The sequence below is a fragment of the Triturus cristatus genome, chromosome 4_1, assembly GCF_964204655.1.
Source record: "Triturus cristatus chromosome 4_1, aTriCri1.1, whole genome shotgun sequence".
NCBI classification, from domain to species: domain Eukaryota; kingdom Metazoa; phylum Chordata; class Amphibia; order Caudata; family Salamandridae; genus Triturus; species Triturus cristatus.
Genome location: NC_140585.1, coordinates 1,104,749,680 through 1,104,774,610, shown reverse-complemented (window position 1 = coordinate 1,104,774,610; position 24,931 = coordinate 1,104,749,680). Strand labels below are relative to the sequence as shown.

General features: G+C 44.5%; 1 protein-coding gene across 1 annotated transcript in view; it reads right to left on the bottom strand.

The window, feature by feature from the left end:
• Window positions 1-24,931, bottom strand: part of LRRK2 (leucine rich repeat kinase 2) — a 1,602,077-nt gene that overhangs the window by 1,007,820 nt on the left and 569,326 nt on the right. The gene's annotated exons all lie outside the window — the stretch shown is intronic.

Here is a 24,931-nt window from a genome sequence, read left to right as displayed (position 1 = left end):
CCTCAAAGATTAGCATAGTTTTCTCTGGTTCAAAAAAATAAAATCAAGCTCTATGTGTTCCTCAGAACTTTGTTTCGGCCTTGTTTCTGAAACCTCAATTGCTTAACCACAGTACATTCCATGCATGTTGCCACATTCACCTCTCCTCCTTCTGCCCCTTGTTACCTACGTACTTCACAGTTGTTGTTTGGGTTACACATGATCAATACCCAGTAAAGTAACGATTAAGGTACAGTGCAGGATTCAGATATGAAAAATGGTTTGCCAAGTACGATAGACAATGTTTTTCAATAAAATAGTGGAGCACTGACCATTCAGCCCCCAAAATAATGGGGTGATATCTGCCCTGTACAGAAGTCTCCTAATAGAGGAGACCTGAACTCATCACATCAAAACATTGAAGAGCTACTATTTAGGAATTGACTTTATTCTTGGATATTTGACTAATAAATAAACCTTTCAGATCTACTGTATATCGAAATTAAGATCTTGGATATGACTATTGCATACTGCTCCACTCTAATGGAAAAGGAAATATCCCAAAGTAGCTGACTAAATAAGTTGTTCACTGCAAATGATGCCTGTTTGCAATCTTGGAATAGGTCTGCATCATCCTGAAGAATGCGGAAGTACCTGGACAAAACATCAAAAATATGAGCAAGCAAAGCACAAGAATGTTTCCTAAATCCTTATACACAGCCTTCAAACATAAACTCCCTCCTCAGATGGAGATTTGGGTGAATGCATGTGAGCTTTCACACAAGAGGCTTGCATTCTGCCCTGTCTCTCCGTAAGCAATTCGTGTGGGATCTTTGTTCCCATTCTTGAGACAAACAAAAAAGACACCAAGGATTCCATTATTTGTGTCACCACCTATAATGCATCTTCCAATGCTATTAAAAAGATTATTAACAAAATGTGGCAGATTCTCACATCTAATAAGTTACAATTTGAGAAACCGATGTTTTCTTTTAAGAGGAATAAAAGTCTCAGAGACAGCCTGATACACTCGGATTTGAAGAAAAACACTCCCAAACAACTTACATTGTGGCAACAACCATCGGTTAGGGGCCATTATCCATGCGGCAATTGTGTGGTATGTCAATTCACGAAACACACAAAAGAGGTTGAGCTGGGCATGCATCATGCATGGGAACAAAGATCCCACACAAATTGCAACAGCGAAAAAGTCATCTACATGATCAAACGCCCGTGCCAACTAATGTACATCGGGATGACAGGAAGAAAAGTGAAGGTTCGCATTAGCTAACATAGAAGTACCATCAGGAGAGCCATAAATGCCACTAGATTGACATCGCATTTTGTTGAAATGCAGCACACAGACATGGACATACAATGGACTGTCATTGAAAAAATCAGAGGTGAGGGAGACCTGACCAAGGAATTGCTTGAACAGGAACAACGGTGGGTGTACCGTCTCAAAACCCACATCCATGGACTCAACGATTCCATTCCTTGGAATCAGTTAAATAAAAAGAGCTGAAGTATCAATGTATCTTCATATAGATTTAATCACATAGGAGAATATTTATATCTAGATTTTCCTCCTATAAAGCGGTTTAACAATAGATATATTTTTTCACAAATATATCTTTTAACCATGAAGTTTCATGAAAAGAAATAGTAAATTTGTTCTGCTCATAAGAGAACATTCTGTTTCCCCTGTTGTTGTCCCCTCCCGCCAACCCACCCCTCCCCCTTCCCCTCCTCCACTGTTTGTTTTCACCAGCCTCATCCCGTGTACAGTAATTGCACAGTACACCTTTAAATGCGCCAAATTCAATAGATCAGTGCGCAATATATTATGCTGCACAATAGACCAAATCTCAAATAAGTGTACATAACTGTATATGTATATTTTTTCGATATTAAGATCCAAGATATTTGGTTTCTAAAATTGCAAATTGCACGCGTACTTAGGGGATTTGACTACATGTCCCATAATCCATCACAAATGGCAATCTTGAACATTCCACCTCCGCTCTTTCCGAGTGGTGGGTGGATGCCGTCTCTGATGTGCCATAGATTCTATAGATCCCTCTGTTCAACATTGTAACCTCATTTCTGAGGTTTACAAATGAATTTTCTTTGAACTTTTCAGACAGTTCCGAGAATCAAGGGGTCTAATCGCGCGGTAATCTCGCGATGGTTTCAACCAACCCGGAAATGCTCATTGCGGGAAATTCCTTTTTAAAGCGGTGATGCGAGCGAGTCTCTATCGTTCAAGCCGATGGACTCCACGTCATTTAGGTATTTGGAGGGGTGAGACCGGTTAAAACAGTGAGTACTGCTTCATGAACCAGGCGCTAACATTAATACTATCGCACATTACAAACAGTTCAATAGCAGGTTTAGCATGGAAACCATAACGAGTTTCTTTCTGTGTCTTGTGTGTGTCTCGATGTCTGTCTGTTCTTTCTACATTTTTGCAAACAAAAATAACTTTATTGTTCACAAAAACGATACATTTTAATAGACGAGTAAGTGTGAAATGCACGATGTGAGCACCTGGTGTTTTTCGACATAAATTGGGGCGATAGTTACGTGGAACAACAACACGTGGCATTTAAACCAATGTGTTTGGTACAGATTCACTAAACATAATATTGATATAAGCATGCCGGAGACAATATGTGGATGTTTCTTACATTATGGTGTTAGTTGGTGTTCTAAGAACTTGATACACTAACATATACCCTTTTGTTGTTTTCTCTCCTTTTCTGTTACTTTTTCCTTTTGTTTACAGATGGAATAACATAACTTTAAAATATTAATGTTATAAAGGAGCAGCTATCTGCCCTTTATCATAAATAGAATAGGGTAATTCCCATTTCCTGTATACACGATGGGACGACACAGCCCTGAAGAAAGTCCAAGCACTACAATTGTGGGCACACGAGGACTGAAACATGGTGGCCGTAGGGTCCTAGGACCATAACACTCCATATGACCCTATTGTCTTTAATTTTAACATTCCTGTTGTACCCAAGAATAAAGGGAAACTGGGGTCCAACAGTGAATTTTTAATCTTTATCCCCTGGCCTATGATATGATCTAAGTGCTCCCTGGAATATTGGTCGAGTCCACCACGACTTGTAGGGGTCGCGGTGTCCCAATGATGAAGCATGACACCACTAGGGTGTGTGAGGGAAAATAAATAAAAACAAAAGGTTTTCCCACTTTATTTCCATCAATAATAGCTTCACACTGGAATCTTCCAATATTTGTCTCTAGTATCATGATAAAAATAAACAGTGGAGTACTATAAATTGTAATTGATTTGAAATCAGGAGGGTGTACTTCCCCTTGTTCCTCTTGGCCCTTCAAGTATACATGACCACTTGGGTCTGTATAGTTAGTGTGTAACGTGGATTGAGGTCCACCACAAGTAATAAAGGGACTATCCTTTTAGATCCAATAAACATTTAAAGTAATTTAAACAAGACAGACCGGCTTAATTGAGAGAGATGTCTACAGCATATAATAATACCAAAATAGTTAAGAGGTCACAAACACAACATAATAAAAATCCTACTCTAATTAAAAAAATATAGACACATTTAATGAGCAAATTAACATCAAAATGACAAACCTCCAATAAGCGGAACTTGAGATATGAATTTTGAAACATTTAGATGAAAATAGTGTCAAAAAGCACGAAGCACCAATGCGAGCCAATGGTCGCGGAGAACCAGGACCTAGGCACGATTTTAGACCAGCCGCCTTGGTACGCGGGTCAGATACACTACCCAGATTTGATTCAGTGGGAGGTTTCACATTGCAACTTAGTCTTTTTCTGGAAGTCAAAATCCTCCAGCTGAGTAAGGCAGCAGGCTGTATCCGAGGTGGGATTCATGATATCAGATAGGCGTTTGACGCGGTCCTAGTGAAGCTGTTACTTTTGCTGGGAAAAGCTCAGAGCGGATTTATTTTTATTTTGTGGCTAGTGAAGTCCTTTTATTGGTCGGATACTTTTGGCACCTTCACCCAGTCAATACGTAAAAGTTCAGAACTAGTTTCTAATTCAGAGCTCAAAATACGCCAGCAGAACAAGGCTGGGGGGCTATACCCAGTGAGGGCTCAACAAGGTCCCGCTGAAATGGGTTTGCTTCTCCAGAGAAGCTCTGAGAGGGGGAAGCCTGTTTCTTCAGTCCCGTGATGCTGTGCCTTTGGCAGATAAAGATGGCAGGTTCATCTTGATCCTCCTGAGGTCTTGGAGTCCAAACATTTTCTACATTCCTGGTTTTCATAGATGCTGGGAGAAGTCCAAGTTAGATACAGCAGAGGGTCACAGCACGTCCAGAACAGCATGTGGGGGTCAAGACTCATGCCTGCAGAGTCCTCTAGCAGGGTTCAGGTCAATTCAGGTCCAATAGGTATTGGTCAATTAGGCACTTCAAGAAAAAGGCCTCTTGCAGCTTGTTGTACACAGGTCAGCCAACTGACCCTTGGTTACCACTTCTTTGTCGTGGGTACAAGGAAGTGCAGGCCCAGCGCTTCAGGTCTCCTCAGAGGTATCAAATAGTAAGTGTAGACTTCTGTTCTTCCACAGTGCCCTAGTGTGCCAAATTTATACATAGCACTAGCATCTGTGTGGGGTGACTCCTGGACCCTCCCTAAACAATAGGGTAAAATATCCCAGTGGTACCCTAGCCACTGCTGCAGCAGTTTGTGTATCCTACTGCAAACAATTTCAGAGTACCCCTCACTAAATCCAAACCCTTCTCCACTTGTGCAGAGTATGCATGACGACCCGGAGGAGAAGTAGGGATAATAAGACACCCCTCCTCTATGATTACTCCAAACCAGTTCTGAGGGGAGCTTTCTCCCACTAGGTTTGGGGCATGTTTGACTGACTAGGTATCATCTGACATCTACTTCTGGCAGGGAAGGCCCTTTGAAGTAAATGAAGTGCCTGGACTCAGCCCAACTGGTCTTTCTGCTGAGAGAAAAACCACCTCCCGCACACAGGTTATCGTCTCTGCTCTGGGGGCAGTTTTCACTCCTTATCAGGTCTGTTCACCAGCTGGAAGACAGCCGGAGGCTAACACCAATTAGCCTACCGGAGCTTTAGGCAGGGAAAATGTAACTTTCTAGAACTCCCTTTTCATGAACTTTTATCAGAAATCTATCTTTAGCATTAAGTTGGGCTTTTAAAAAATATAAAAAATTGCTGTTCAGCATTTTCCTAACTGGTCTCTAGTCTGAGATAGCAGAATTAATATTCAATAGCTTCAAACTTTTTCTCATTAGGCCAGAGAGCCTTCCGAAAGCTTCTGGGTGCCAGTCACTATGAGGATATGCTATCTGTAAATTTCTATATGTCTTACTTTTAAATACCATGCATCATTCCTTGTCTTGCAGCAGCCAGGCTACAGTGTAAGCCTGTACTCATGTTTGTCCTGTCATACTATTAGAAGGAATAGTAGTGCTGGAGAATCCTTTCATCTTTACTCCCTTTGCTTGCCATTTCCCTCTTCTGTGCTGAGGCAGATAAGCCTAATGAAGCAATAATGTGGCCCTGAGCCCACTATTGCAGAAGTGAGCTCTATATAACACCCTGTTGAATGACTCACGCTGCCTCTTCGTCTGTGTTGTCTGGCAGCACAAGCACATATTAAAATAGTCCCACAGTCTCTGCTGCTTGAGTGTTTGGAAAGTAGACCCTCGTACACTTAACTCCACCCAGTTACAAGTGAAGAAAGGAGCAGCGACACCATTCATGTGGACACAAAATACTGCTAAATGTAATGTAGGGAGAGGCGTCTGACAGTGGGGGCGCACAGTAGAACACTTTGCTACGTGAGCTTGCATAGCAAATGGTTCTCCGTTATGCTGCATGTCTGATTTCTGTTGATCCACAATAGCTTTTGCCACGAAGAGCCACTGTGCAGCCATAATGAGGCGAAAATGAAAAACATATCACAGGAGCGCTAAATATGGAGGACTTCGGGTTTCATGTGGTACTCTATAAATTAAACATAAGACATTAAGCTAGTAGGCCAAAAATAACCTTTGTCAGGCTACACAATTTGCCCTGTTTGTGCAGAAAAGAGCAGCATTTGATACATAAAATACAAACTTCTTTAAACACTGTTTCTAGCATAATATACATTGATATGTTAGCTTAGGATGTGCCAGTTAAAATACAGTATATGAGTACTTTTAAGTCCCACATCTCTGATTTAAGTTGTCAGATAGAGATGCCTCCAGATGTTTATACTTATCTGAAGCTTTGATTAAAATCCAGAGGTTCTTACCATGCAGGCCAGAGATGCACCAGTCACCACACAAATCTGTCAGTCAAGAGGACACACGTTGACCATTCAATAGAATTATTTCTTGAAACACCAGTCATTCTGTGGCAAATAAGCCAGAGAAAAACACCACAGCATCCACATTCCTAGGCTCATGAGATACCAGCATAATATGCCGTTATGAGGCCAAACAATCTTAGTGTCAGAACCACATGGCTCTGAGTCTGTTGCAAATAAAGTAATCATCATCCTTGTATGTGGCCTGCGGAGGTTAAGTGGAAATCACAAACTGTGGAAAGAAGACATTCACACAGTCCTCATGTAAAGGAGCACCAGCAATTTGGCAGGTGTCATACTTAGTGAGTGAGCTAAGATTATTTATGCTCAAATCCCTGAAGAGTAGTGAGTTATTCATGCTTTCTTTTAATTGTTTTTATAACTGACAGCCTTGGTTGGAATGAGATCAGTTTTTAAATGTGGTTTAAGTAGTAAGTCTACCATACAAGTGCGCTTCTGAAGAGAAATGTTCAATGGCTGCCCTTTCTGACATTGTGCTCCTCTTGATTGCCATGTGAATATAATCTATTTTTCACAGGCAGAGCCTCAAAGAGAAAGCTAAACAAATGTATGAATCATCACAAAACCACATAGTAAAAGAGTTGCACACAAAACACATTGAGCCACAGCTCTCAAAAATTTCTGGAAAGTGTTTTATTTTTTTGTTTTAGAAGGCGCAAACTTGGCCGCAGGGCATTGTATCACTTTACAAGAGTACCAGGTTACATTACCCATTTTTTAGGCACAGGGAGATTGGATGATTTGCCCACAATCACAGTATGCTGATTCGAGGCAGGGATTGGAGCCTGGCTCCCAATTCCAAAGTTGGCAGTACTGGCTACTAAACTTCATTTGCACCCCACTTATTTCTTTTATAAAAGAATGCTGTAAATCAGTGGTTCCCAAACATTTCACTCCTGAGGCCCCCTATTGAGTCACTACTAGAAGCCGGGGACCCCCAAGCAATTTGTAGGATTTAAATGTCAAACATTAAAACTGTAATTCGAAAAAAATAAACACAAATGTGTGCACATCAAACAAAGACTAGACTTGAATTATAAAGATATTAGTATTTTTATATTAAACATATTTATATAAAAATCGAAAAATCTTAATAGGAAGGTTGGTGCTGCATCTCGTTACTAACTTTTCATTGTTTGGTTTTATTTTGTAGCCCGAGTCTCCTGTTCCTGCCAAGGCTGGACTGGAAACCTAAAGCTGCTCTGGCAAATGTTGTCAAACCAGTCCCCGTACAGCGCACACCAAGTGCAGCGAGTGAGCCTGACCATTACAAAGGGGGCTTTGGGGGGGGTCTCCCACAAGAACATTTCAGTGAAAATGGTGCATTTTGCAACACATTTGTTATTCTATATTGAATTGTATTAGCTTTTAAAGCATAGTAAATAATGACCTTACTATGCACCAGATAACAATCTTTTGTCAATCTTCAATGATTGACAATCTTCAATGATTCCCTCACTACTACCCTCCAAGAGTGCCTATCATCTCTCCATAGCCCCACTGTCACATGTATTTAATTTTGTTTTATAGCACCTCTCATACCACTGTAGGGAGTCAAAGCACTTTGCATCACACACATGTGACAATGAATCATAAATGGGTAAATCAGTGAATAGGAAATGTTACATAAGGGAAAGGGGACTACAAGGTATAGGATTCACATGTCATCCATACTGGTTGGCATTTTTTGGTCTGCAGAAGCACAAACTCAGGATTCAGAACATAACACAGGGGTTAGCGATGACTTTATTAATAAGGATTTATTTCTACCCAAACAAACCTTTTTAGCAGCATCTGGATAATGAAAGACTGGGAAAAAGACTAAATTGTACCATGCAGTTTGCATGCAGCTCTTCAATGGCAGCTCATAGCTCACTGTGCTAGATTACGATTGGAACTTGTGAACTGCGCAATATCAAAACAATCTATGTGGCAAAAGCAGGAACCCACTGAGATATGCACAAAACAAAATACTGTTTTTTTTAAATGCATGGTAGACATTCTTTGCAGTAGGCATATTAACCATCTGTGCTTCCTTAGATGAGTCAAAGCTGCCACTGGACAAAACCCTCTCCAGCAGGTACATTAATCACCGGAGTTATCTTGACACTTTTATTGCTGCCCAAAAACTGCTGATTATAAAAGGAACTTTGCAGTGCTTTTAAAACTGTTGCATGTGGACCCCCTGGTAGTGTGTCACATGCCCCTGCGGTTCCGCAGACCCCAGTTTGGGAACCACTGCTGTAAATATCTATTTGAAAGGGAAAGTCCTATTGCCAATGTTCTCACCTCTTGTAACGTATTTGTTGGAGAGAACCCTTGACACAATTTTTTTTTTTTAAAACACTTGAATGATTTACCTCAGAAAATAGGAAAGTGCATATTAAATAACATCTTCAAAAGAAGAATACGTTTAAGTTATCTTAAATATTAATGGATAATTTCAAGTCACATGCCTACCAGAATGGCCTTTTTAAAAAGGTACACTGACAATACAATAAACTAACACCTGTGGTTTTCACTTGGCTTCCACAAAGTGTACATACCTATGTGGAGCTCAACATATAGAAATAAACGGAGAGCTCAAGTTATCCCTTGTGAGTAGCTCATTAGATTTTACTTTACATTCTGAAACTTATTGCTTTGCTTTCATATGCTTAAAAGAAAATCATTATGAAAGCAAAAGGGGAAAATAGCACTGTGTGAGCTATTCACATATGGTATGAGCAAGCTGAGATTCCCATATTATATGTGGTGTAAATGATAGCAGGGTGTACTTTTTGCTTGGAGGCCATTTTTGCACTGTTGGAAAGAGGTAAGGGCCAGATGTACAGAGCCATTTAGCGATCCACAAGCATGCAATTCACAAAATCGTAGGGTTTGCGACCGCTATATAGCCTTTTTAAATTTACTAAACCCATTTTGAAATTCGGTAACAGGGTATCAAATTGCACAATGGGTTTAGAAATGCATTCTGAACAGTAATTTGGGCACCCCAACCACATTATGATTCGCAATGCTATGAATCAAAATTAAATTAAATCAGGCTCCTCCCTGGATCCATGTCCTGTTATGGTCCTCCACATGGTTCCTAACACAATAGCAGAAATTCTAACACCTCTTTTGAATAATATCCTCACATCTGGGTATTTCCCAGCAGAATGGAAAAATTCTCTGATTAGGCCTATTATAAAAAAAACAACTCTTGATCCTCTCAAAGTGGCCAACTATCGTCCCATTGCTAGTCTACAATTTCCCTCCAAAGTTCTAGAAAAGGTGTTAAATGAGGAACAACGGTCCTACATAGAACGTAATAATAAACTAGATATAGCGCAACATGGCTTCAGGCCACACCACAGCACTGAGTCTGCATTAATTGCAGCTACTAAAAGCCTACGACTACAACTAGATCAGGGTGGAAAGGCTATATTGGTAATGCTTGATTTATCCGCCGCGTTTGATACGGTGGATCATCATATTCTCCTTCAGCGTTTGGCGGATATAGGGATAAAAGATAAAGCCGCAGATGTTCTGCGTTCCTATTTGAAAAATAGGAAGCAAGCTGTGGTACTGGATGAGCACACATCTTCTTACTTTGTAATGCCGTGTGGAGTGCCTCAGGGATCGGCACTCTCACCTACCCTATTTAACATATACGTTTCCCCTCTGGCCAAACTTATTCGCTCCCATGGTTTCAAGGCCATTTGCTATGCAGATGACACACAAATTATCATCTCTTTAGCCACAAATCCAGAGACTGTGGCCGAGCGTTTTAAGCTATGGATGAGTCAGATCATCTGCTGGATGCAGAATAATTGCCTGAAATTGAATACAGAGAAGACGGAGGTAGTTATGTTTGGAGGAGACATGTCTCTCTGGAATTCAAATTGGTGGTCTGAAGTAGCAGGACTTTGCCCTCAGCCAGTAAAGAAGGTAAAAAACCTTGGAATTCTTATCGATGACCAGCTCTCCCTAACTGACCAGGTAAATAGTATCACCTCCTCCTGTTTTTACATCATTAAATTCCTTAGGAAAATCCTCCCTTTTATTCCTATGCCTTTGAGGAAAATGGTTGTAACGGCATTGATCCTGTCAAAAACTGACTATTGTAACTCACTCTATATTGGAGCAAAAAAAAGAGTAATCCAAAAACTCCAGACCCTGCAGAATGTGGCAGCCCGGCTGTTATTAGATTTACCTAAATTTAGCCCAATTAGCCAAATTACTCGTGAACAACTACATTGGTTACCCATATCCGCGAGGATCCAATTTAAATCAATGTGCATATTACATAAGAGCTTGCACAGGCTAGGACCGTCGCAGATAGGTCAATACTGCAAACAGTATACCCCACTGAGAAGTCTACGTTCTGCGTCAGCCCACCTGCTTGTGGTGCCAAAAGTAAGGACTTTGAAGTGGGGTGGCAGAAGTTTTCGGCACCTGGCTCCTAAATTCTGGAACACTATGCCGTTGCATCTTAGAATGCAAAGTGATCCACTACAGTTTAGAAAGGGACTAAAAACGTGGCTATTTACATGTATCCCCACAAAATCATAAGTTTCTCTGATCTGGATGTAATGGCAGTAAGCGCTAAGACGCCAAGGCAAACACGCGCTCTACAAAAACCAATTTTCATTTCATTTCATTTCATTTATCAATGGTTTGAGACTGAAACTTTGGTAGCAAACCATTAAGGCTACCTACTCCTCAAAGGAGCTGGTAGCCCATTCATAAAGAGAAAGAGGTCCCAGTGTGAGTAAGGAATATGCTACTTACCAGTATGCATTTGTTCTTGGCATGTAGAGCTGCAGATCTACACACTTTGCATAGATCGCCATCTGGTGTTGGGCCCGGATGTTTGCAGTTTGTTTTTCCTCTTGGAAAGTCTTTGGAAGTCACGAGGTCGGTGACTCCTCCCTTGGTTCGTATTGCGCATGGGCTTCGGCTCCATCCTCAGATTGTTTTTCGCCAACAGGGAAAGATGGAGCGTAGTAATAACAGTGAAGAAACCCATGTGTGTTGTATATTATTAAGATAGACTGGAACAGATACAGGTAGCCGGGGAGGTGGGTGGGCGTGTGTAGATCTGCAGCTCTACATGCCAAGAACAGATGCATACTGGTAAGTAGCATATTCCGTTCGAGGCATATGAGCTGCAGATTACACACTTTGCATAGACTATATAGCAGTTCCCAACCTTAGCGGCGACCACCGGTATCTGTTGCAGTAGTTTGAAATAGTGTTTTTAGTACAGCCTGGCCCACACTAGCTTGTTGCTTGGTTTGCACATCTACACAGTAATGTTTAGTGAAAGTGTGCGGTGTTGACCATGTAGCTGCCTTGCAGATATCATCTAATGGGATGTTCCCTAGAAAAGCCATAGAAGCCCCTATCTTTCTTGTAGAGTGGGCTTTAGGGGGAACAGATAGCGTGCGTTTTGCTTTGTGGTAGCAAATCTGTATGCATTTTACAATCCACCTAGCTATCCCTGATTTAGAGATGAGGTTGCCTTTATGAGGTGGAGAGAAAGAGACAAACAGTTGCTTTGTCTTTCTGAAAGGTTGTGTTCTCTGGATATAGTAAAGCAAGGCCCTTTTAACATCCAGTGTGTGTAGAGCCCTTTCTGCAACAGTTTGAGGTTGCGAGAAGAAAACCGGTAACTCTACCGATTTGTTTAGATGAAAGGGTGAGATGACTTTGGGTAGGAATTTCGGGTTGGTACGGAGGACAACCTTGTTCGGGTGCATTTGGAGAAAAGGTTCTTGTATAGTAAGTGCTTGTATCTCACTGACCCTTCGAAGGGAGGTGATGGCTACAAGAAAAGCTGTTTTCCATGTGAGCAATTGCAGTTCGCATTTATGCAAAGGTTCGAAAGGCGGTCCCATTAGCCTTGTGAGAACTATATTTAAGTTCCACACAGGTGAGGGTGGCACTCTGGGGGGAATTATTCGTTTTAGGCCTTTCATGAAGGCTTTAATGGCAGGCACTCTGAAAAGTGATAGGTGCTGTCTGTTTTGTATGTAAGCGGCAATTGCTGCGAGGTGTAGCCGAATGGATGTATATGCTAGGTTACATCTTTGTAGATGGAGTAAGTAGCATATGATATGCTGTATGGATGCGTCTAGAGGGTTGATTGTGTTGTTATGGCAATAAACAACAAATCTTTTCCACTTGGCAGCGTAGCAGGCTCTAGTGGTAGGGCGTCTAGCTTCTCTGATAACGTTCATACAGTCGGGGGGAAGGTTAAGGTATCCGAATTCTAGGATCTCAGGAGCCAGATCGCAAGGTTGAGCTGAGCTGGGTCCGGGTGTCTGATCTCACCATGGTTCTGGGTTAGGAGGCATGGTGAGAGGTGCAACTTTTGGTGTGGCACTACCGAGAGTTCCAGCAGCGTGGTGGACCACGGTTATCTGGCCCATGTTGGAGCTACTAGAATCAGTGTGAGGGAGTGCTGTTGTAGCTTTCGCACCACTAATGGAATTAGTGGAAGAGGTGGAAAGGCGTACGCAAATTTGCCTGACCAGTTCATCCATATCACATTGCCTTTGGACAATGGGTGTGGGTATCTGGCGGCGAAGCTTGGGCATTTTTTGTTTTCGTGGGTGGCGAATAGGTCTATCTGTGGATGCCCCCACATCTGAAAGAACGGGTGAAGAACCTGCGGGTGAAGTTCCCACTCGTGGATCTGCTGCGTCTGTATGCTGAGCAGATCTGCCATGGTGTTTTGGACTCCTGGGACATGCTGGGCTAGGAGAAAGATTTTGTGTGGAATTGCCCATCTCCATATGCTCTGTGCTAATTGAGAGAGTTGTGGAGAGTGTGTGCCGCCTTGTTTTTGAATGTAGTACATGGCGGTCATGTTGTCTGTGTGAATAAGGACTGCCTTGCCTAAAATCTGTGTGTGAAAGGATTTTAGGGCTAGAAAGATTGCCAGTAACTCCAGATGGTTGATGTGGAGTAACTTTTGTTGCGGCGTCCATGTGCCCTGCACTGTGAGGTGTAGTAGATGAGCTCCCCAGCCGGAGAGCGATGCGTCTGTTGTCAGGATTATTTGTGGAACCGGGTCCAAGAACGGTCGACCTCTGGAAAGATTTGTGGTGTTCCACCACTGCAGAGAGCGATGGGTGCGACCGTCTACCAGCACCAGATCTGTCAGTTGCCCCTGGGCCTGGTTCCATTGGCGCGCTAAGCACTCTTGGAGTGGACGCATCTGGAGTCTTGCATGAGGCACTATGAAAATGCAAGAGGCCATCATCCCTATCAGTTGCATAAACACTCTTGCTGGGAGGGAGTGTTGAAGTATGAATTTTTGACGCAAAGCCTGAATGCTTGCAATCCTGGCTGGATTGGGGTAGGCTATAGCTTTTGAGGTGTCTATGTCGGCACCGAGGTATTGCTTTATGTGGGATGGTGTTAGCTGGGACTTTTGGTGGTTCACCGTGAAGCCTAGTTGGTGAAGTAGTTGGATTGTAGTGGCGGTGTGGTGTACACATTGGTAGTAGGATGCGGCTTTTATCAGCCAGTCGTCCAAATATGGGAAGACGTGAATGTGCTGTCTTCTGAGATGTGCCGCCACTACCGCTAGGCACTTGGTGAATACCCTTGGTGCTGTTGTGACCCCGAATGGGAGCACCTTGAACTGGTAGTGTTGCCCGTCCACTACAAATCTGAGGTACTTTCTGTGGGCATGGTGTACCGGAATGTGAAAGTATGCATCTTTCAAGTCCAGTGTGGTGAGAAAGTCGTTCTGGGAGAGGAGCGGAAGTACCTGCTGAAGTGTTACCATGTGAAAATGGTCCGAATGTATGTATGTGTTTAGAGGCCGGAGATCTAAGATAGGTCGTAGAGTCTCGTCTCTTTTTGGTATCAGAAAATATAGTGAGTAGACCCCTACATTTTGCTGATTGGCGGGGACCTGTTCTATCGCCTCTTTTTGTAGGAGGGAGATTACCTCCTGTTTTAGTAACGTGGAATGTTCTTTTGACATTGGGCGTTGCCTGGGTGGAATGTTCGGGGGGGTAGATGTCAGTTCTAGGCAGTACCCTGAACGAATAATTTGGGTCACCCATCTGTCTGATGTGATGGACTCCCAGACGTGAAGGAAATTTTGTAGTCCGGAGTGGGATGGTCTGGAGGGAGCAGGGGAAAGTCATTGGGTAGGCGGTGTGGCAGAGCGGGCGGTATTTGTTTTGCCTCTGCCTTTATTGTTATTGCCTCCATAGCCGCCTCTTTGATAACCTCTTGTGAAGGTGGATTGAGCAGGGGATTTGTAGGACGTGGACGCGCTATCTGATGAGTAGCCTCTGCCCGTGCCGAAAGGAGCGCCTTGGAGGGTGTGACTGTAGGGCTCCCATAGATTTCGCCGTATCTGTGTCTTTCTTCATCTTCTCGAGAGCCTCATCTACCTTTGGACCGAATAGATGTTCTTGATCAAATGGATGGTTTAATATGGAGGCTTGTACCTCAGGTTTAAAGCCTGAAACTCTCAGCCAAGCGTGGCGACGGAGGAGGACACTAGTGTTAATGGCCCTGGAGGCTGTGTCTGCTGTGTCTAAGGCACAGCGTATAGAGGTGTTAGTTATGGTCTTACCCTCTTGAATTAATTCATTGGCCCTATTTTTGTATTTTTCTGGGAGATGGTGCATGATGGTTTCTAGTTCATCATAATGCGCTCGGTCGTATCTGGCCAATAGCGCTTGAGTGTTGGCGATACGCCATATATTGGCTGCCTGTGACGCAGTGTGTTTTCCTGACGCGTCCAGGAGCTTTGACTCTTTGTCAGGCGGTGGTGCTTCGCCTGACGCCTAGGAATTTGATCTCTTACTTGCAGTGGATACCACTAGGGAATCCAGTGGCGCTGGCCCTTTGATGTAGGCAGGATCTGTGGGGGCAGCTTTATACTTCTTCTCTATGCGGGGGTTGAGGACCCTAGCCCTGACTGGGTCTTTGAAAACCTCTGGCGCATCTTTTATTACCCCTTTGAGCATAGGTAGTATAGAAGTAGACCTATGTGCAGTATCAAAGGTGCCTAGGAGGAAATCTTCCTCTACTGGGTCAGTGTGTAGCTCTACCCCGTGATAATGTGCCGCCCTCTGAAGTAGGTGGTGAAAACCTAATGAGTCTTCTGGTGGAGATGGCCTGGATGGATAAAGGTCATCTTGTGGGACATCTGGAATGTCTGGATTATTATAATCATCCCATGGGTCTGGGGATCCTGTAGGGGTGGGGTCTTGTGGCACATCTGCTGGGTCGTAGTATGGGTCCCCCTGATCATCATGGTCTGGAGACGGGGTCGGAGAGCGATGAGGCAGGGGTGGAGAAGGCGGAGGGGGTGGAGGTGGAGAGGGTGGAGGAGGTGGGGAAGGCACTCTGAAAGGGGAGGTAGCACAGTCTTTCATCTTTGGAGGTGGAGGTGGAGCTGGTCTGTCCAAATGTCTCTTTTTAGAAGACAGTGCCCAATGTCCAGTTTTTGGATCCTTGGTAAGTGTCTTTTGCAAAGGATCCGATGTAAATAGTTCTTGCGACACTGGCTGTTCGGTCGGCGCCGAAGTTCTCGGGGCCGATGGCTTTTTAGGCTTGTCTGTGCCGTGCTTTTTTGGAACCTCCGATTTTTGGTCGGCGCTGAGACAGGCTTCGGCGCGGGAGTGTCGGTGCCGAGGGCCTTATGATGTTTGGTCGGCACCGAGAGGCTGGGTTTCGACACCGGGGGCTTTGGTGCGAAGCTCGGTGTCGAGGTAGAGGCCGATCTCTTCTTCGGTGCCGAAGTGTGTTTATCGGCACCGCTGGCAGGCTGACTCGAGCCCGAGCCGCCGGAAGGCCTATTAGGCTTCTTCACCGGGCCCGAAGGTGGGGTGTTCGAAACAGTGTCTTTGGTCTTGCCTAGGCTCGGAGGCGAAGGCGTGACCGAAGCCTTTTTGGGTGTCGGCGCGGGTGTGGGAGGGGGTATTTTACTCACGACCCTCTGCGCCGGGGTGATGTCCTCCACATCTGAGTCGTCGGCTTCGGAAGCACTGACAAGGTCCTCTTCGGTGTGCTGCTGTCCCGGAGCTTCGTCGTCGTCCCCGAAGATGTCGACTGGAACGGAAGTCGAGGAATGCGCCATTTTTCGTCTAGCGCTTTGATCTCGAATAGTCTTTTTGGATCTGAAAGACTTGCAGGCGGGACAGTCTCGAGCCTCGTGTTCAGGGGAGAGGCAGAGGTTGCACACCTCATGAAGATCGGTGTGGGGCAATTTGGACGCACAACGAGGGCACTTCTTGAATGGAGTTCTTTCCATCAGCCGGGACCGGAGCTTGGATAGGCCCGAAGGCCGCCGTCGATGACTGGAATCGAAGGTGTGTCGAAGAAGGAGGTGATTGAGGAGATCAGGATCTGAACAATATCGCGAAGAGCGAGGATTCCGCTTCGATCGTCGAACTGGAATGTTCGGAACCGGCGCGCGAAGTATTACATCCGAGCCCGATGGCGTAAAAAACAATCTGAGGATGGAGCCGAAGCCCATGCGCAATACGAACCAAGGGAGGAGTCACCAACCTCGTGACCTCCAAAGACTTTCCAAGAGGAAAAACAAACTGCAAACATCCGGGCCCAACACCAGATGGCGATCTATGCAAAGTGTGTAATCTGCAGCTCATATGCCTCGAACAGTTTGTTTAAGAGTGGACAGTGACTAGGGAAGCATTTACAAAGTATTTACTTTATTTAAGTACGATCACAGAAATGGTGGTCTGCTGACCACAGCATGTCACCATCCTTGTGATGGCATACAATCAGATTGAGTCAGTTTTCAAAATCAGAATCGATTTGTAAAAAGCTGGTGCACAATTTGCGAACAGTCTTTGTGAATCAGTTCTTTGTACATCTGACCTTCTGTGTCTACAAAAAACAGATGAATGTACCTGGAACCTTACAAGAGACAGCTTGTGAGAGGTTGATTGTCCCAGGCCAGGCATGGGAAGTTCATCTAGTCATTTTGTTGGCAACTGCATTCCAGTCATTCCTTTTGCCACTGCATTCCACTACTAGCAGGTAACCAAAGTGTTATGCTAAGATACGGATTGTAATACCTCCTTGCTTGGGAAAGTTTGTGTATAAATGTGCTAGACTCTTAGTGTTCTGTCTCATCTGATCATATCACTCCAGTCACACATGCCAGTGCCTGTGATGTCACAGTGCAATGTTGAGGTCTATTTGAGTGGAAATGAGGTAGCTGGTGTCTTTGTCATTTCAGGAGACAGGCTGCTCTATGGAGCATGCTCTTCAGTGAAATGAGTTGGATGTATAGAATCCCAGGCAGAAGGACATGCTGCAGGTTAGGTATGATCAGTGACTGAATGACTACTTTCAGATTCCTCAAAGAAGCAACAGCTGTGTGGGTCCTCCTGCCCTGTAGGGATTGAAGGAGAGACTTCTGATAAAACAGAATCAAGGTTTTGGAACTGTTTGAGAGGTGAGGTGTGAATCCACTAAGGATTATTGCTGTCAGTCATTCTTGTACTTTGGTCTGTTTTTGGTGATCACGGCAAACACATTTTTAGGACATTCAGGTTCTGGACACTTAAGGCATCCATGCTTGTATGATGGAGACAGTTCTTACATTGAACGATATTATTATCAATTATAAACCTTTATCAGAGATGAGTGTTGCTTGTCGAGCCTTGATCCTGTGTTAACGGCTGGGATCGCGGTGGGATTGTGGTGCATTCTCCCAGGTGGTGAGGGGCTGAAGTGGCAGGCCTCCCCGGGCTGTCAGAGGCCTCCGAGTGAGCAGCGGCTCACTTTTCTGCTGGACCACAGGGGATGGCAGTTACTGGCAGACTGAGAGATCCTTGGGGGCTCATGAGGCCGCAGCGCTTGGTGCAGCGCCTGGGAGGCGGGGCTCCAAGAAACTGGCCTGCTGACACGGCGCATGTTTAGTGTGTTGCCGTGGTGCAGGAGGAACAAGTCTGGGGCGAACCTGTTGAGCTGCTACGACGAGCAGGCCTGTGGCCCCTTGGAGCCAGGTTCGGGGCGCCATACAGAAGACGCAGCAGGGATTGTAGATGCGCTGCAGCGGAAGAGCCACAGCGCGGGTGATTGGAGCATGGTGAGTGAAAGTAGCCAGCGCCGTGCAACATATGCAGCCTACAGGCCCTTGTGCAGTGTGCAGTCGAGACCGAGACCCTGACCTAAGAAAGACTGACAGGGAGCTTCTGGATTGATTCAAAGTAAAGGAGGCACAATAGCAGGGGGCTCTGTGGCCACTGCGGGGGCAGAGGATGGCGTTGGTGAGACCCCGGTCTGCCACATGATATAGTGCACTAAATAAAGACAGTATAGGCCCACACTAACACAGGAAAGAGCAGAGTAATTATTGATTGATACTAGTGGCAATTTGTTCAACTGCCCTGTTGGAATCAGTGGGATCTCTTCCTTACAAGCAGAAGATAGCACCCTCCCTGATACCCTTCTTGTATTGACCCCTGCAGAGAGTACAGCACCCAGCACAATGGGTAAGGCAGATAAGCAACAGTCCCAACTAACTTTTGTGACTAGACGCACCCCTGGATCTCAGCAACGTGCAAATTCGGATTTAGACAGGGTGCCGCATTCTCTTGAGGCCACGCTCCTCACCATGCAGCAAAGCTTACAATCAACTGATGGGAAGATCAATACATTAAACCTGAGGATGGATCATACAGCTGCAAAGCTAGACAAACAGGCAACACGAATCGCAACTTCGGAACAACATATCTTGACAGTAGAAGATGACGCCCAGGCCACTGCAACTAAAAGCTTGAATATGGAGAAGGTCCTGGAGGTGATCCATGCCCAAAATGAAGACCTAGAGGCCCAATCACTGCACAATAACCTACGCATTATTGGGGTCCCAAAGTCAACAAATAGTGGCCGGCTCAAGGATTATGTGGAAAAGATGGTGCAAGAGATTTTTGGGAAGGATCGATTGTCAGTGATCCTAATTGTGGTATGAGCACATCGGTCACTGGTGGCACGGCTGCCTTCTGCCCCCGTCTCCCCTCTCCCGAGGCCAATTATTATCAAACTGTTGAATTATCACAACTGCAACACAATTCTAAGCCTGTCCAGGGAACAGCAAAACATACATTACCAGGGCTACAAGGTGGCCTTTTTCCCAGACTTTACTACTGCAGTGCAGGGGCATGTAGAGAGTTCATTCCAGTAAAGAAAAAATTGCAAACCGAACATCCATATTGAGTATGCCGAAGGCCGTCATGGAATTTGTTAAATCCATAAACCGCACCAGACAAAGCCCAGCACGATCCACCTCAACAACTACTAAGTGATAACTGTGAGGGATGATCATGGTGGATTGTAAGTACTGAGAGAGTGGTGGCATGTCCGCTAGATTCACCTAAAGACACAGTCCAAGTGGGTACCCGAGAATGCAGACTGATGTTAATTGATGAACCTTCTGGCCCACGCATATGAGTAATGTATCATTGCCTCTCATGTGCCACCACAATGTATTTATTGAGTCATTGTCTGTCCCCATCTATCCTCGACCACTGGGAAGGAACTTTGGCCTCTAGTTACCCCCAAAAGAGAACTCCCCACATGATGACACAATGTGGTGTTATGAGTGTTGGTGTTTGTTTTGTTTGTTAATTTTTCTTTATTTGCTATAATGGGGATGTCTTCAGCACGATTGGTATGCTGAAGTGGGTGGGGGAGGGGAGTTCTGTCTGTTACATGCAATTGTCAATGTGCATCAATATGCTAGGTCGCAATACAGTTTGCTTTCTAGTGCTGTCAACATGGTATGATATGCTGTGACTCATAATACTCATCATACTCCAAGGGAGTACTAATACTAGTCAAGAAGGTAGTCCCGTTTACTCTAAGTCACTCTGAAACTGATGATCAAGGACACTACATCATAATACAGGGGAGTTTGTGTGGGACGGCAGTAACAATTATAAATTGATATAGATGACCCCGAGTTTTATAATAGGGTCTGGAATCAAATTTACAGCCGTCATTCGGGGTGGAGACCTAAACATACCTTGACACCACATTGGACCAGTCCACGAATTATGAGTGACAGGGTAAGCACTCAGCCCAGGTTCTCAAAGACAACATGGCAGAATATGGACTCATAGATATTTGGGCATGATACCCCAGTGTTAGCGAGGAGGCACACATCTCCGCGGCAGACAAAACATGGTCTTAATTGGATTATTGGATGGTGTCTAGAGCGTTGAGCATTTTGATGGAGGAAGTGAGTCACCTACCTAGGACACTCTCGGACCACATTTTATTAGAACAGAGGCTACCAAAGCACATACCCACCCCATTTCAATGGCAACTACAAGGATCGTCACTGCGTGATCCCGTGTTTCAAGAGGGTGTATGGGCAGAGATTATTCATTATTTCGAGGTGAATGTGGGCTCAGTAGTGGGTGCTAATATGTTATGGAAGGCATTTAAAGTAACCATAAGGGAGGCGTGTGTTTGATTACAGGCTCACTCCACTCTTGGCTGCAGAACATTGAAAATACGCTGAGAACCCAGGAAAGGCAACATGAAACACAGCCAACCCCTAGTACTTTAGCATGCCTCAGAGAGCAAATAACAGAATATAATGACACAGTGGAACAAGAGGCGAAACACTTGTCTAGACAATGGGTGGCAAGATCCTATGGGGAAGGAGGTTGGCCGAGCCATAGCTTTGCCGCCAAAATAAAAATAAAACCTCTGCAAATACACACATTGTGAAGATAAATCTAGTGATGGGGATATTTGCCATGACACATCAGCAATCCTGGCACGGTTTGTAGCTTTCTATTCTCATCTTTATGGCCTGCGGGAAGCTGCGGCAGAGACAGACGGATTTCTTCATTATATAGCTCTGGCATGGCTAACTCTAGGTCAGAGGGAAGTCCTGGTACAACCAATCATGACTGAGGAGGTGAAGAACACTATAAGAATGCTTCCAAATGGGAAGGCCTCCAGGAATGAGTCCAAGCAAATTTTATAAAGAATATGCCGACCTGCTGGTAGCGCATCTGCATGCAATGTACATGGAGGTATATGAGAAGCAAACCCTACCACCATCTCTATGGGAGGCAATTATCCTAATGCTCCTGAAACCTGATAAACCCCACGAGCGATGTGAGTCATGCAGCCCACTTTCCTTAATTAAGAGACACAAAAATACTGGCAAAAATTGTTGGAGCACGATTGTGCCACCTTCTCCCAGCATCGGCACTGCCTGATCAATCGGGCTTCATTCCTAACCGCTCCACCTCACACAATATGCGTACACTATTTGCAGTCCTCCATCAATTGGATCCCACTATAGATGCGGCGGCGGTCTTATTGGAGGCTACAAAAGCGTTCTATACAGTGGGAATATATGCTTACGGTACAGCACCGTATGGGCATGCCACACGCCTTTTTAAGATGGATGTAGACCCAGTAGCGAGGATTCGCATTAACGGTGCAATTTCTGACTGACCCATTGAAGATATGCAGGGGCACAAGGCAGGGATGTCCGCTGTCCCCAATATTATTTGCAATGGCGCTAGGACCCTTGGCATGTATAATACAAAAGAGACACGCAGAGGCAGCCTTAAGATTTCGTCTGTGGCCCCTTTCCATTTCCCTGTATGTGGACGATATGATACTCTACATTCGGGATCCAGTCACAAATTTAGCGCCTCTTATCTGCGAATATGTTAGATATGAGGGGAGTGAGCATTAATTGAGACAAATCAACCGCATTCCCTCTGACACAGCATACTAAGCCCCATATGCTTGATTTCTCCCTTGAATGGTGCAAGGACCCCATTAAATATTTGGGAATCTGGGTACATAGAGACCCAGGGCTAGTTGTGAGGCAGAACTATGGACAGGCGGTCGTCTCTAGGTTGGAGGATCAGGTAGCCTGTTGGATACGCTTGCCCTTATTGCTGGCTGACAGAGTGGACCTCATGAAAATGGTTCTATTGCCCACATTTCTCTATATGTTCATTAGAATTCCAATATTATTGCCGAAAGCTTTTTTTATACCCATAGATCTCAAATGATAACACTGACCTGGGTGGGCAAACAGCCCAGAGTTAGCTGGAACAGGCTTACCAGACCTTATGAGCAAAGCATCTTTGAGGCTCCATATGTATACCTCTACTATTTATGTGCACAACTGGTATAATCTTCACAATATTTAACACACCTAACCATAGAAAGCAATGATGCTTATCCTATACCCCTCCGAACCATTCCACCTCATGAGCGGACAAATATCACACATATAGACACTGTACATAGTACCACGATGCCTGGTGCACATTGGGCGATCGAGCGCACAAATTGCCGCTCTTTGCACCGGCGCTCCCGCTACTGTGGCACCAGGCATTTCCGTCACTCAAGAACCCAGAGCACTCTCCATTCTTTAAGAAGTACGGTTAGAAACAATGGGGGATATTTACCCGGAGGGGCAGTTCATATCATTGCCTTCTCACAAATACAACTGTAATGAAAGGTCTCAGATCTCCCCTGAACCAAGGTATGTACCGTCACTTTCCCAGGGATAGAATATCAGTTCCAAACTTATGGAATATAACATATACACAGCACTTCCTAAGGTGGGCAAACTTTCAACACTCCCCCAAAGGCAAGGCAAGAAAACAATATCACATGAGTCTCCTCTAGACCAAGGTAACACACACAACACTTGTCTAGAGCGAGATATACTTTGCACATCACTTGCCAGGAGTAGAACAACTTCCTATAACACAATTACCTGCTAGAAGGGAATTCACCCACTCTTCTACAACAGAATACTTGGCCAAGAAGAGTCCACACCTCCTGCTACAAGGAAAAGACAAATTGGTATATCTGGGATATATTTATTAGTAAATAGCACCACACGGTAAGCCAAATGCACCTATCATAGCAGACTCCAACATATCAATAGTATGATTGAAACACAATCAAGGCAAACATATATGTAGAAATATATATATGTATATAAATGTATGGAACCTGAAAATAAAGTTATAGTAAGCAAGAACAGTAGGAAAACTAGAAATTAGTGGAACACCTCACCAACTGTCTGTCCATCCCGTTTCCACTTCGCCAAAGGGGAGTCCGGTTCTTCGGCCGAAACAGGAGACAGTAGTGACACTATACGCCCCACCGCGACAGCTGCACGTCTGCCCTGTGATGAACTTCCACCGAACAGAACCCAGACACCTCCTTTAGTACAAGTGGAGACGTAAGATGAAGCTCCTGGTGAGCCTCGCCCCCTTTTCCCATCAGAGTCCGTACCACTCCTCACCAAGGCCACAGCTTCAGCTGGCCAGGCGTCTGTTATGGCTTCAGAGCAGAGCGAGCATATTCCTCTGACAAGATCCAGTTCTTTCTGGTCAGTAAAGTGCAAAAAACAAGTGAAAAGGAAAACATGCCCTTCTCACCTAGTGAAGCTCAGAAAATGGCGACAGCTCAGAAAATGGAGTCACTCAAGCATAAGCCTCTATTAACGCAAAAGAGCAAAATTAGTATGCAAGATGACATAAGATCAGTCCAAAGCCAATATCAAGCACTGCCGTTAAGCAAGATAAAGTCAGAATCTGAAAGAGAAATAATCAAGCCCTACTTCGTAGCTTATTCCTACTAGGCAGGCCTACACATCACTATATTATGTTATAATATGCTAAATAAGACTGAGATGGTGATGGGCGATGGTCATTATCAGGCTATTTAGCCACATAAATGGCACATTCATTACATTCCACCCATGACCATCCTCCAACACCATCAAACATACAAAAACTTTAAACAATATGCAAACCATCTCTGCAATAATAAGAAACATAACGTATAGACTACACACATTGAATGCAACAACATAATGCAACTAAAAAACAAAGAACTAAGAGTGCACCACCCAAGATAGAACGTAGCATACCAAAATCTGGTAGCCACCCAAAGAACCAGTCCCACCACCCTTTATTCTTGGCAAGACTATTCTACTGAAAGACAGCAAGATTATAGAACAGAAGAGAAGCAGGCATATGCAAGACCATCATACAGTAAGGCTAGGCTAACATAACACTAAAATCAGTTAAAATGATGGTGGTCGAGGGTCATCATAGGGTGTTAGACCACAAAAGTGGCTCATTCACTACATACAACGCAATGCTCCCCTTCAGATATTTATCCATCGTAGACTTAGGGAGGCTGTGAAGGCCCTGTTTCCACAGTTTCTGGAGACACCACCGACATTAGGGGTACTAAAGGCGATGCTTAGCTGTAGCTCACTCAAAAGCCTCACAACTAGGCTGTATAATGACATCCTGGGAGAAATGGCTACGAAGCCGACAAACTCACTTGATAGATGGATAGCTGCGTTATCTCCCCTACTCTCTCTGGAGGACTGGACCTCTTGTTGTGCACGCACTAGTAGATTAACAGCCAATTGCAATCTGAGGATCATACATTTCAAATGCCTGCAACAAATGTACTACACCCCTCTCTAGCTCCATAAGTATGGTCTACACCAAAACGATAACTGTTTACAATGTGGAGCTACCAAAGCAGATTTTATCCAC